The following is an 11,807-nucleotide window of genomic DNA, read 5'->3' on the forward strand; positions in this document are numbered from 1 at the left end:
CATACTTATCCTGATACCAGATTCGATTGACGCAACACTTAACACCAGGCAGGATCCATTTTGAGACGACAGAGAGGTAATGGAAAACACTGAAGGCTAGCTATAGAGAAGACAACACAGTAAGTACAATTATTAAGTTGACAGAAACAAATCAACATTTAACTGAACACTGTTCGAGGGAGTCGGCTTGCGGGAGTAAAGGCAGTATGGTGTCACGATCATTAGAAGTGATTTCTCTGGATCACTTTTTTCTACAGAGTCATGATGTGGTTGTGTGAACATTTCTGTTTATTATAATCTCCTCCTGAACAGTCAAAATCATGGATGATATTACAATGAAACCAGAATAAAAAAAATGGATGACCATAGTATGGAAAATTGCTTATTGCGTAATGCTTATTGGGAATTGATGTGACATCACATTTAGCCACACATTTTAAGAATATTAATACAAATTTCAGAAACCCATTATTAAAATCTTGCAAAATTGCGTCAGATGCTTAGAGTTTAGAAATCCGAACCCCTCATGTCCCTCTGATATTGTAGGTAGAAATTGCACAAATATTGAATTGTAAAAGCCTGTTATATGAAATGAATTGCCCTTTAATATAGACCAGATGGAGAATTCAATAAATCCATTTTTTGTAATGTGAATAAAGACTTGCTAAAAGATCCTAAATGTAGCATTTTGACATGTCCCTCCGTCAACCCTGTGTCACTTCTTGTAAGATTTTAACACATTTAATCCCCAAAATTGTTCAAGTTTCACCATCATTGTAAAGCCTTAGTTATTTTGTTTCTTTGACAGTCATTTCTAAAGATTCTTCTTTATTTAATGTGATTAGTGATTCATTTACATCTGTTCCTAATTTTAAGGTCAACCCTGTTATTAAGTGAACTGAACTCTCCTTTTAATATGGTGAAACTATTCCTTAAAAAGAAACATCAAACAGCCAAACCATAATGTAAAAGCAGGTGAGCTGGTTTTACTCTTTCTGGCCATTTTCTGGTGTAAAACTGAGCGGGTCAAGCATGCTACATCAACCCTGTTGCCCATAGATGGACAGGCCAGTAGTGTTCTAACAATTTGTAAAACAAAATGTAAAAAAGTATTTATAATTATGAGGCATTCAATTGCCACTCCCTGTTTGTTGCACACAACAAGAACCATTCGCTCTGTCACAAGGTGAATTATGGCTGATTTAAGATTAAATTGTCAAACCTGTTCCGGTCAACCCTGTTATTTTATTTGGCATTTAAAAGGCACTTACTACAGTATTTAAAAAAATGTTTTAAACTCGAGATAGAAAAACGTTTTACTAAGTTGAACATGTTAACATTATGTGAAATCAAAAAGGTTTCTTTGACCAAGTTACACTTCTCAAAAGGCACCGAATTGGTGGAACGACCCAGCTAGCTTGATAAAACAGTGCTGATAATTTCATTTTGGCTAGCTAGCTAAATTGTACAGCCAGCATTTTGTCTATGTTGATGCTTTTACAATAACCAAACCGTTTGATAAAATTGTTTTGTTGAAGTTTGGATGCTGCGTACAATTTGAATCTTGTTTGAGTTGCTTTGTGTATTAACACATTTGCTTGAGATGATCAAGACATTGTGTCCAAGTTGCTTGACGTAAACGTTTCAAATAACTGTCAATCTTTTAGCTCCCCGCCAACTCAGACTGGTCCTTCAGCCTAACTGAACGTTAGAGATGAGAGAAAGGGACATTCCTGCAAGGAAACCACTACTAAAGCACACCAATAAGAAGGAGATAATTGCTTGGGCCAAGAAACACGAGCAATGAACATTAGACAGGTGGAAATCTGTCCTTTGGTCTGATGAGTCCAAATTTGATCTTTTTGGTTCCAACCACCTGTGTCTTTGTGAGACGCAGAGTAGGTGAACGAATGATCTCTGCGTGTGTGGTTCCCACCGTGAAGCATGGAGGAGGAGGTGAGATGGTGTGGGGGTGCTTTGCTGGTGACACTGTCTGTGATTTATTTAGGATTCAAGGCACACTTAACCAGCATGGCTACCACAGCATTCAGCACCGATACGCCATACCATCCATCTGGTTTGTGCTTAGTGGGACAATATTTTTTTTGCAAAAGGACAATGACCCAAAACACCTCCAGGCTGTGTAAGGGCTATTTGACCAAGAAGGAGAGTGATTGAGTGCTTCATCAGATGACCTGGCCTCCACAATCACTCGAACTCAACCCAATTGACATGGTTTGGAATGAGTTGGACTGCAGAGTGAAGGAAAAGCAGCCAACAAGTGCTCAGCATATATTTTTTATCCAACCTTTATTTAACTAGGCAAGTCAGTTAAAAACAAATTCTTATTTACAATAAAGGCAAAGGGTGGCTACTCTGAAGAATCTGAAATATATTTTGATTTGTTTAACACTTTTTTGGTTACTGTAACGTCTGCTCCCGACTCACACTCCCAAACACCTGAATTCTAATCACCTGCTCACACAAGGGTATGTCATTATCACACACTATTTAGTTCAGGTCTTTGCACCCCATCACTGTGAGGTATTGTTTGTTTTGTGACACACGTCTTTCTGGTTTCCCAGTGATTTACTCCTCCCGTGTATGATAGTTTTGGCTTGCCTCACTACCTTTTTCCCTTTTCCCTGCCTGTACTTTCAGATTTCCTGTTCTCTACCTATTATTCTAGGTGCTTCTACACCTGCATTGCTTGCTGTTTGGGGTTTTAGGCTGGGTTTCTGTACAGCACTTTGAGATATCAGCTGATGTACAAAGGGCTTTATAAATACATTTGATTTGATTTGATGACCTTCTGCCTGCCCCTGGACCCAGCTACCTGCCTCCTCCTGTGGTCCTTTGCAATAAACACCTGCTGTGCCCTGTGCTTGAAACCAGCTCTGTCTCCCCTCGTGTTCATTAGTTACTACATGAGTCAATATATGTTTTTTCATAGTTTTGCGGTCTTCACTATTATTCTACAATGTAGAAAATACTAAAAATAAATAAAAACCCTTGAATGAGTAGGTTTGTCAACTTTTGACTGGTACTGTATGTAAATTAGATTTATGTATTTAATTTTATATACACATTTGCTAAAAAAATCCTAAACAATGTTTTCACTTAGTCATTATGGGGTATTGTGTAGAAGAAAAATATATATGAATCAATTTTGAATTCAGGCTGTAACTACAAAATGTGGAACAAGTCAAGGGGTATGAATACTTTCTGAAGGCACTGTAAATACATAACATTACATGCCCTCCCCGATGGACAGGGCTGCTGTTAATAGCCTACATTATCTCGTTTTCATCCAATACAGCATGCCAGATTGCGCATTGAGCTTTGCTCGACATGCTTTGTGCCCGGCCCGCGTGATCCGTGATTTCCGTAATCAAGACACACACAGAACCTGCATCACTCCGATGTGAATGGCTGATAAATCGTGCGCGAGTGTAGAAATCATGAGGCAAATCAACCTAAAAAAAGAACAGTACTTTGTCCCTCTTTTTAATGCTTTTGCATGAATATTTTTTATTAAAGGACATCTAAAGTGGTGGGGCGCTGCCACACCCGATAGAAAAGTCCTGGGGAAAATGGTATTTGGTATTTTATTAGAATCCCCATTAGCTGTTGCAAAAGCAGCCGCTACTCGTCCTGGGGTCCACACAACACATGAAACATAATGCAGAATGACATAATACAGAACATCAATAGACAAAAACAGAACTACATTTAAAAAAAATGTTTTATTAAAAAGCACACGTACTATACCCACAAACTATCTAGGTCAAATAGGGGAGAGGCGTTGTGCCGCGAGGTGTTGCTTTATCTGTTTTTTGAAACCAGGTTTGCTGTCTATTTGAGCAATATGAGATAGAAGGAAGTTCCATGCAATAAGGGCTCTATATAACACTGTACGCTTTCCTGAATTTGTTCTGGATTTGCCAGATTGCAACAATTTTTGCCAGCGGCCCTGCCACCACTACATTCTGAGTTAGGCATCTTAGGCATACAGACAGGTGTATATTTTTTTCAGAGGAACCAATTGCTGTTTATTCCAGCTGAAAACAGTGTTTTCTATTTTTGCCTTTGACAGGCTTCAACAGGAGAGATCAAAGTCTCCTGTCCTCGGCTGTGGTGTCTATGGCAGAAATCGACGATAGGCTCAAATCCAAGCTGAAGTGAAAAGTTTCAGTGTGTGTTTGAGTGGACAGCACAGCAAGGAAACCCTACACTTCTCAATGAGATCTATACAGAGCTTTACATCACAGAAGGTGGAAGCGGAGAGGTCAACAATGAACATGAGGTGAGACAGATTGATACACTATCCAGGCGACTAGCAACACAAGAGACACCTATCAAATGCAATGACATCTTTAAACTCTTGCTGGGACAACAAGACAAACATGTCAGAACTGTTCTGACAAAAGGAGTTGCGGGGATCGGAAAAACTGCCTCTGTGCAGAAGTTCATTCTAGACTGGGCCGAGGGAAAAGCTAATCAGGACATCCAGTTGATATTCCCTCTTCCTTTTAGGGAGCTGAATTTGATGGAGGGGGAAAAAACACAGTTTGGTATGTTGGATCCTGTGTTTTACATTATAGCCATTACCATATATATGATTTAATATTATCTGCTGTTGGCTTGTGTGGATGTATGTATGTGTTATGCAACATAGCTGACTTGAAATGGAAAAATACAGAGAAGCATGAAGACAGGAACTGTTCAAATTAGTTGGGAGGGGGGCACATTCAGAGCGGGGTGTTGCGAGAACAAGCGGTCTTTTGTTAGATAACAGGAGCCAGGTGCGAGATAACGGTATGGAGCATGAGAGCCTGGATGTTCTTTACAGCAACAGTTACATCTATCAACAGAAGCGCCAAGAGGCGGGGACCTGCCTGAGCGCCTGCAATAGGCTGAGCAAGTTTAAACCACGCCCAGTCTCTACTGTGATAGGCCAACAGACAGGTTGGAACTGTCTATCACAGTATAAAGAATACTGTTTTACATACATCTTGTCAGTTCTCTGTTCTGCCCTGCGTGGTATTACAGTGAGCCGGTATATACGAAAGTTGCATTTGCCATTTATTACTTAGCTAATAAAAAATACATAATAAAAAATACATAGTATAAAATCGGTGACTCATTGTTATATTTATCCTGATACCAGATTCGAATTTACGCAACCCTAACAGGTAGAACTCCTTCGTTGTTTTTTCAAGGAAACAAAAGAATCCGAAATATGAATTAATGAAGACTTCAAAGTTCTCTTTATCTTTGATGGTCTGGATGAATGTCGACTTCCTTTAGACTTCCAGAACAATAACAGTTTGAGGGATGTCACAGAGTCAACCTCAGTGGATGTGCTGCTGACAAACCTCATTGAAGGGAATCTGCTTCCTAATGCTCTCCTCTGGATAACATCCCGACCTGCAGCAGCCAATCGTATTTCTCCCGACTGTGTTGACCAGGTGACAGAGGTACGAGGGTTCAATGGCCCACAGAAGGAGGAATACTTCAGGAAGAGAATCCATTCCCCGAACCTGGCTAGCAGAATCATCACACACATGAAATCATCAAGGAGCCTCGACATCATGTGCCACATACCAGTCTTCTGTTGGATTGCAGCAACTGTTCTAGAGAGGCTGTTGGGTGGTGCAGAGAGTGGAGAGATCCCCAAGACGCTGACACAAATTAACCTTCACTTCCTGATCTTTCAGACGAGGTTAAGAAACAAGAAATATCCTGGGAGAAAGTGGGACAGATCCTGAGTGGAACACGGATAAAGAGATGATTCTGAAACTGGGCAAACTGGCCTTTAAAAGAACTGGAAAAGGGCAATCTAATCTTCTATGAGGAAGACCTGAGAGAGTGTGGCATTGATGTCAAAGAAGCCTCAGTGTACTAAGGAGTGTGCACACAAGTCTTCAGGGAGGAGTGTGGGCTGAACAAGGGGAAGGTCTACTGCTTTGTGCATCTTGGCATTCAGGAGTTTCTCGCTGCTTTATATGCGTTTCTCTCTTTTGTGAACAACAACATAAATCTAATGTTGAAACAGCAATCCAAGTCCACACCTACAATCGACCTCTACAAGAGTGCCGTGGATCAAGCCATTCAGAGTACCAATGGACACCTGCACCTGTTCCTCCGCTTCCTTCTCGGCCTTTCACTGAAGTCCAATCAGACTCTCTTAAGAGGCCTACTGGCACAGACAGGAAGCAGCTCACGCACCAATGAGGAAACGGTTGAGTACATCAAGGAGAAGATCAGGGAGAATCCCTCATTGGAGAGATGCATTAACTTGTTCCACTATCTAAACGAGCTGAATGACCATTCTCTAGTGGAGGAGATCCAAAGCTACCTGAGCTCAGGAAGTCTCTCTGAAGATCTCGCTCCTGCACAGTTGTCAGCTTTGGTTGTTGTGGTGTTGACTTCAGAAGAGGAGCTGGATGTGTTTGAGCTGAGAAAATACTCGGATGAGGGTCTTCTGAGGATGCTACCGGTGGTCAAAGCCTCCAGAACAGCTGTGTGAGTACTGCCATACAGTACGGCTCATCATACACAGATCAGTAATAACCAAATAAAGATGCACTCACAGATCAGTAATAACCAAATAAAGATGCACTCACAGATCATTTGGGAAAATAAGACCATTCCCATAGAGCAGCGTGAGAAAGCCTAGTTAGCGATATTGCATGTAGTCCTATTTTCATACATAATATAGTATGGACATTTCCATAATCATGTTATACATTTAGTTTCGAGCTGCTCTAGAAACAATACTAATTTGAAGCTACACTAATTTGAGTATCGCCATTTGTCCTCAGGCTAACTTACCTCACCGAGAGATGCTGCAAAGCCCTAGCCTCAACTCTCAGCTCGACCTCATCGGGTCTGAGAGAGTTGGACCTGAGTAAAAATGACCTGAAGGATTCCGGAAGGAACTGATTTAGCCTCCGTTTCAATGCTACTTATTGAGAAATACGACAGAACGAAAGGTGAACTGATTTAGCCTCCGTTTCAATGCTACTTATTGAGAAATACGACAGAACGAAATTTGGGTCTTGGAGGCGTGCTTCGATGTGGGGATCTTTTGTGTGTGTGTGTGTTTGCACATGGGAAGCGTTTGTACATCACTTGGCCAAAACAGTACACAGTTACGGTCACTCACCCTTCTAGACAACCTGAAACAGTCTAATCAGATCTTGTGTCTCGCAGTAGCTGAGGCCAACTTCTTTTGCCAATTAGCTTCAGCCGCCTGGTGTGTGACTGGCAAAGTTGGTTAGACTTTGGATAGCCAATCTGTTGGGCTAGTTCGGGACCGTCGATACATTTCAGTGTAAACGGGACAATATTTATGTTAAACGCCTTTAAATTCTCTTTAAATGCTTTCAATATTTGCGTTACGTTAGCCAACATACAATTTAATGTTGGTTTGAGGTTTTTAAAGTCATTGAAATTGGGAGCTATTGAAGTTTGTAAATATTGGTGATTATTTGGGTGCTGACAGCATGTGGGCAGGATTGAGATAAACCCAACCCAAGGAAAACCGTTTAACGTACCCTTCATTGTGACTTTTTTTCCTAATTATCTCGCAAATCTCTATTTTGGACAAGACTGCCTTTATGACCTAAACAATTATATTTACACTTTGTAGTCAATTTTGACACTAGAATAAATGTTTGATATTGACGCCACATATGCTGTTTTCAACCAAAGTTGGTTTTGAACCATTTCTCTGTGCAGGCTCTCAGGTTGCAGAGTCACTGGGAAAAGCTGTGCTTCTCTGGCTTCAGCTCTGAAGTCAAACCCCTCCCACCTGAGAGAGTTGGATCTGAGTGGGAGAAATCCAGGGGACTCCGGCATGAGCCTGCTCTCTGCTGCACTAGAGGATCCACTCTGTAAACTGGAGACACTGAGGTGAGCGTTGGTCCCATTACGGCTCAATGATACTCAAGACACAATGGTAGATCTTTTGACAATAAGGAACCTCTTGAGACATGATAGAAATGGCAATCCTCAGAAAGTGACACACATAGCAGACACAAAGAGCTGTCTTCCTTCTCCCTGCAGGCTATCACGTTGTAGTGTCACAGAGGAAAGCTTGCTTCTCTGGCTTCAGCTCTGAGGTCAAACCCCGCGAACCTGAGAGAGCTGGACCTGAGCTGCAATTATCCAGGTGACTCAGGAGTGAAACTGCTCTCTGCTCTACTGGAGGAGCCACACAAACTGAAGACTCTGAGGTGAGTGTTGGGGCCATAATAGCACAACTGTGAATAACTAGAAAATTATAGGTGATGGTGTGTGCCCTGCCTTCATTGTGTAGCGTAATGTTGAAATGTATTACCCCCCCCCCCACACATACGCCTTGGTTCATAATACATCAGCTGTTCACAATAGACCACAAACGTCCCTATTTTGTATCTTATGATGGACACCTCAAGTACAAACCTATGTGATAATGAAACACGTTTTGACGTAAACTTGCAAAGAAGAAAACATATGCTATATTTCTCTGTGTGGCCTGAACTGAAGAATGACATTCTATTCTATTTTTAGGCTCGGAGTGTGGATTCACAGACAAAAGGCTGTGCTTCTCTGGCTTCAGCTCTGAGGTCAAACCCTTCACACCTGAGATAACTGAATATGAGCTGGAACTACCCAGGTGACTCAGGAGTGAAGCTGATCTCTGCTTTACTGGAGGATCCGTGGTGCACACTGAAAACACCGAGGTGAGTGCTTTGAGTTCTCACCTGGCCACTGAAGAGGGTCTGTCTGGGTGACATTCCCTCATACCTTTGTTGGCATTACAGTTTAAGTCGGAAGTGTACATACACCTTAGCCAAATACATTTAAACTCTGTTTTTCACAATTCCTGACATTTAATCCAAGTAAACATTCCCTGTCTTAGGTCAGTTAGGATCACCACTTTATTTTAAGAACGTGAAATGTCAGAATAATAGTAGAGAGAATGATTTATTTAAGTTTTTATTTCTTTCATCACATTCCCAGTGGGTCAGAAGTTTACATACACTCAATTAGTATTTGGTAGCATTGCCTTTAAATTGTTTAACGTGGGTCAAAAGTTTCAGTTAGCCTTCCACAAGCTTCCCACAATAAATTGGGTGAATTTTGGCCCATTCCTCCTGACAGAGCTGGTGTAACTGAGTCAGGTTTGTAGGCCTCCTTGCTCGCACACGCTTTTTCAGTTCTGCCCACAGATTTACTATAGGATTGCGGTCAGGACTTTGTCATGGCCACTCCAATACCTTGACTTTGTTTTCCTTAAGCCATTTTGCCACAACTTTGGAAGTATGCTTGGGGTCATTGTCCATTTGGAAGACCCATTTGCAACCAAGCTTTAACTTTCTGACTGATGTCTTGACATGTTGCTTCAATATATCCACATAATTTTCCATCCTCATGATGCCATCTATTTTGTGAAGTGCACCAGTCCCTCCTGCAGCAAAGCACCCCCACAACATGATGCTGCCACCCCCGGTTGGGATGGTGTTCTTCGTCTTGCAAGCTGGTGCGAAAAGTGCAAATCAATCCCAGAACAACAGCAAAGGACTTTGTCCTCCAAACATAACGATGGTCATTATGGCCAAACAGTTCTATTTTTGTTTCATCAGACCAGAGGACATTTCTCCAAAAAGTATGATCTTTGTCCCCGTGTGCAAACCGTAGTCTGGCTTTTTTATGGCGGTTTTGGAGCAGTGGCTTCTTCCTTGATGAGCGGCCTTTCAGGTTATGTCACTATTGGGCTCGGATATAGATACTTTTCTACCTGTTTCCTTGTATGCAAGTATAAACACCATGGGACCATGCAGCCTTCATACCCCTTCACAAAGTCCTTTGCTGTTGTTCTGGGATTGATTTGCACTTTTCGCACCAGAGTACGTTCATCTCCAGGAGACAGAACACGTCTCCTTCCTGAGCGGTATGAAGGCTGCGTGGTCCCATGGTGTTTATACTTGCATACAATTTATTTGTATTTGTATTGTTACCCCTTTTTTTCACCCCAATTTCGTGGTATCCAATTGGTAGTAGTTACAGTCTTGTCTCATCGCTGCAACTCCCGCACAGACTAGGGAGAGGCGAAGGTCGAGAGCCATGCGTCCTCCGAAACACAACCCAACCTAGCCGCACTGCTTCTTGACACAATGCACATCCAACCCAGAAGCCAGCCTCACCAATGTGTCGGAGGAAACACCGTACACCTGGCAACCTGGTCAGCGTGCACTGCGCCCGGCCCGACATGACACAGGAGTCGCTAGTGCGTGATGAGACAAGGATATCCCTGCCGGCCAAACCCTCCCTAACCAGGATGACGCTGGGCCAATTGTGCGCCGCCCCATGGGCCTCCCATGGGTTTGAAGGTAGGGCTCGAACCCAGAACTTCTGGTGGCACAGCTAGCACTGCTGTGCAGTGCCTTAGAACACTGCACCACCCGGGCGGCTATACTTGCATACTATTGTTTGTACAGGTGAATGTGGTACCTTCAGGCATTTGGAAATTGCTCCCAAGGATGAACCAGACTTGTGGAGGTCTTCAAAATGTTTTTCTGAGATCTTGGCTGATTTCTTTTGATTTTCTCATGATGTCAAACAAAGATGCACTGAGTTTGAAGGTAGGCCTTGAAATACATCCACAGGTACACCTCCAATTGACTCAAATTATGTAAATTAGCCTATCAGAAGCTTCTAAAGCCATGACACAATTTTCTGGAATTTTCCAAGCTATTTAAAGGCACAGTCAACTTAGTGTATGTAAACTTCTGACCCACTGGAATTGTGATACAGTGAAATATAAGTGAAATAATCTGTCTGTAAACAATTGTTGGAAAAATGACTTGCGTCATGCACAAAGTAGATGTCCTAACCGACTTGCCAAAACTATAGTTTGTCAACAAGAAATTTGTGGAGTGGTTGAAAAACGAGTTTGAATGACTCAAACCTAAGTGTATGTAAACTTCTGACTTCAATTGTATGTTTCAGTCAGTGGGTCTGCATTGTTTCCCCATTGTTCCTCTGTTTACTCCATTAGATTAAGTCCATGGGCCAGAGACTGGTGACAGAACTGGAGGACGGAAGAGCATCCCAGCCCAGCAGAGCGGATGTGTCATTACTGTTATTGGGAAACTTGCTTTTCAGAGCTGGAAAGCTGCTTTCACTGTCCAAACAGGAGGAAACAAAATAGCCTGTATGGATCTCAGATCTCAGTGACAGATGTGCTGAATATCACATCCCTATTCTAATAGTGCTTACTTAGCAGAGGTGGGACCAAGTCATAAGTAAGTCTCAAGTCTTAGCACTCAAGTCTCAAGTCAAGACCATCAAGTCAAGTCTCAAGTCCTAAACTTTGAGTTTCGAGTCCTAAACAAGTCATAATGTGCTCTTCACGAAATGTAATACCATTTCATATTTTTATCAAGAGTAATAGTTAGAATATTACATTTATGAAAATCATGAATGCTTTTAAAAATATATTTATTACTTTCCAAATAAACTTTATATTTCCATGGAAATACATGGGTAGCCATAAGACCCCCCCCACCCCCCAATAGCGATCGACTACCGAAGATCACTATGGGGCGCAATCGGGTGATGTAGGCTTGTACACAATCGCCCAACCTTAACACACACACACACACACACATAGTGTGTGTGTGTGGTTACAGTAGGCTAACATATTTCAATGACTTTGGAACAGCAGTAACACCAGGCAGGATTTGGGCTACCAACGGCCTAGCCAGTTGGAGCTCAATCTTGGGTGCAATGATCATGTTCCCGCACTGACTGAC

General features: G+C 42.0%; 1 pseudogene across 1 annotated transcript; it reads left to right on the plus strand.

The window, feature by feature from the left end:
- The first annotated feature begins 5,548 nt into the window (after positions 1–5,548).
- On the plus strand, positions 5,549–8,243 carry LOC110492444 (NLR family CARD domain-containing protein 3-like; annotated as a pseudogene). The gene is made up of 3 exons (XR_016487380.1): positions 5,549–6,528; positions 7,747–7,920; positions 8,074–8,243. The product of XR_016487380.1 is annotated as an NLR family CARD domain-containing protein 3-like (transcript).
- The last annotated feature ends 3,564 nt before the right edge of the window (positions 8,244–11,807 follow it).

The sequence above is a fragment of the Oncorhynchus mykiss genome, chromosome 2 (assembly GCF_057628025.1).
Source record: "Oncorhynchus mykiss isolate SJ-2025 chromosome 2, ASM5762802v1, whole genome shotgun sequence".
Classification (NCBI taxonomy): Eukaryota; Metazoa; Chordata; class Actinopteri; order Salmoniformes; family Salmonidae; genus Oncorhynchus; species Oncorhynchus mykiss.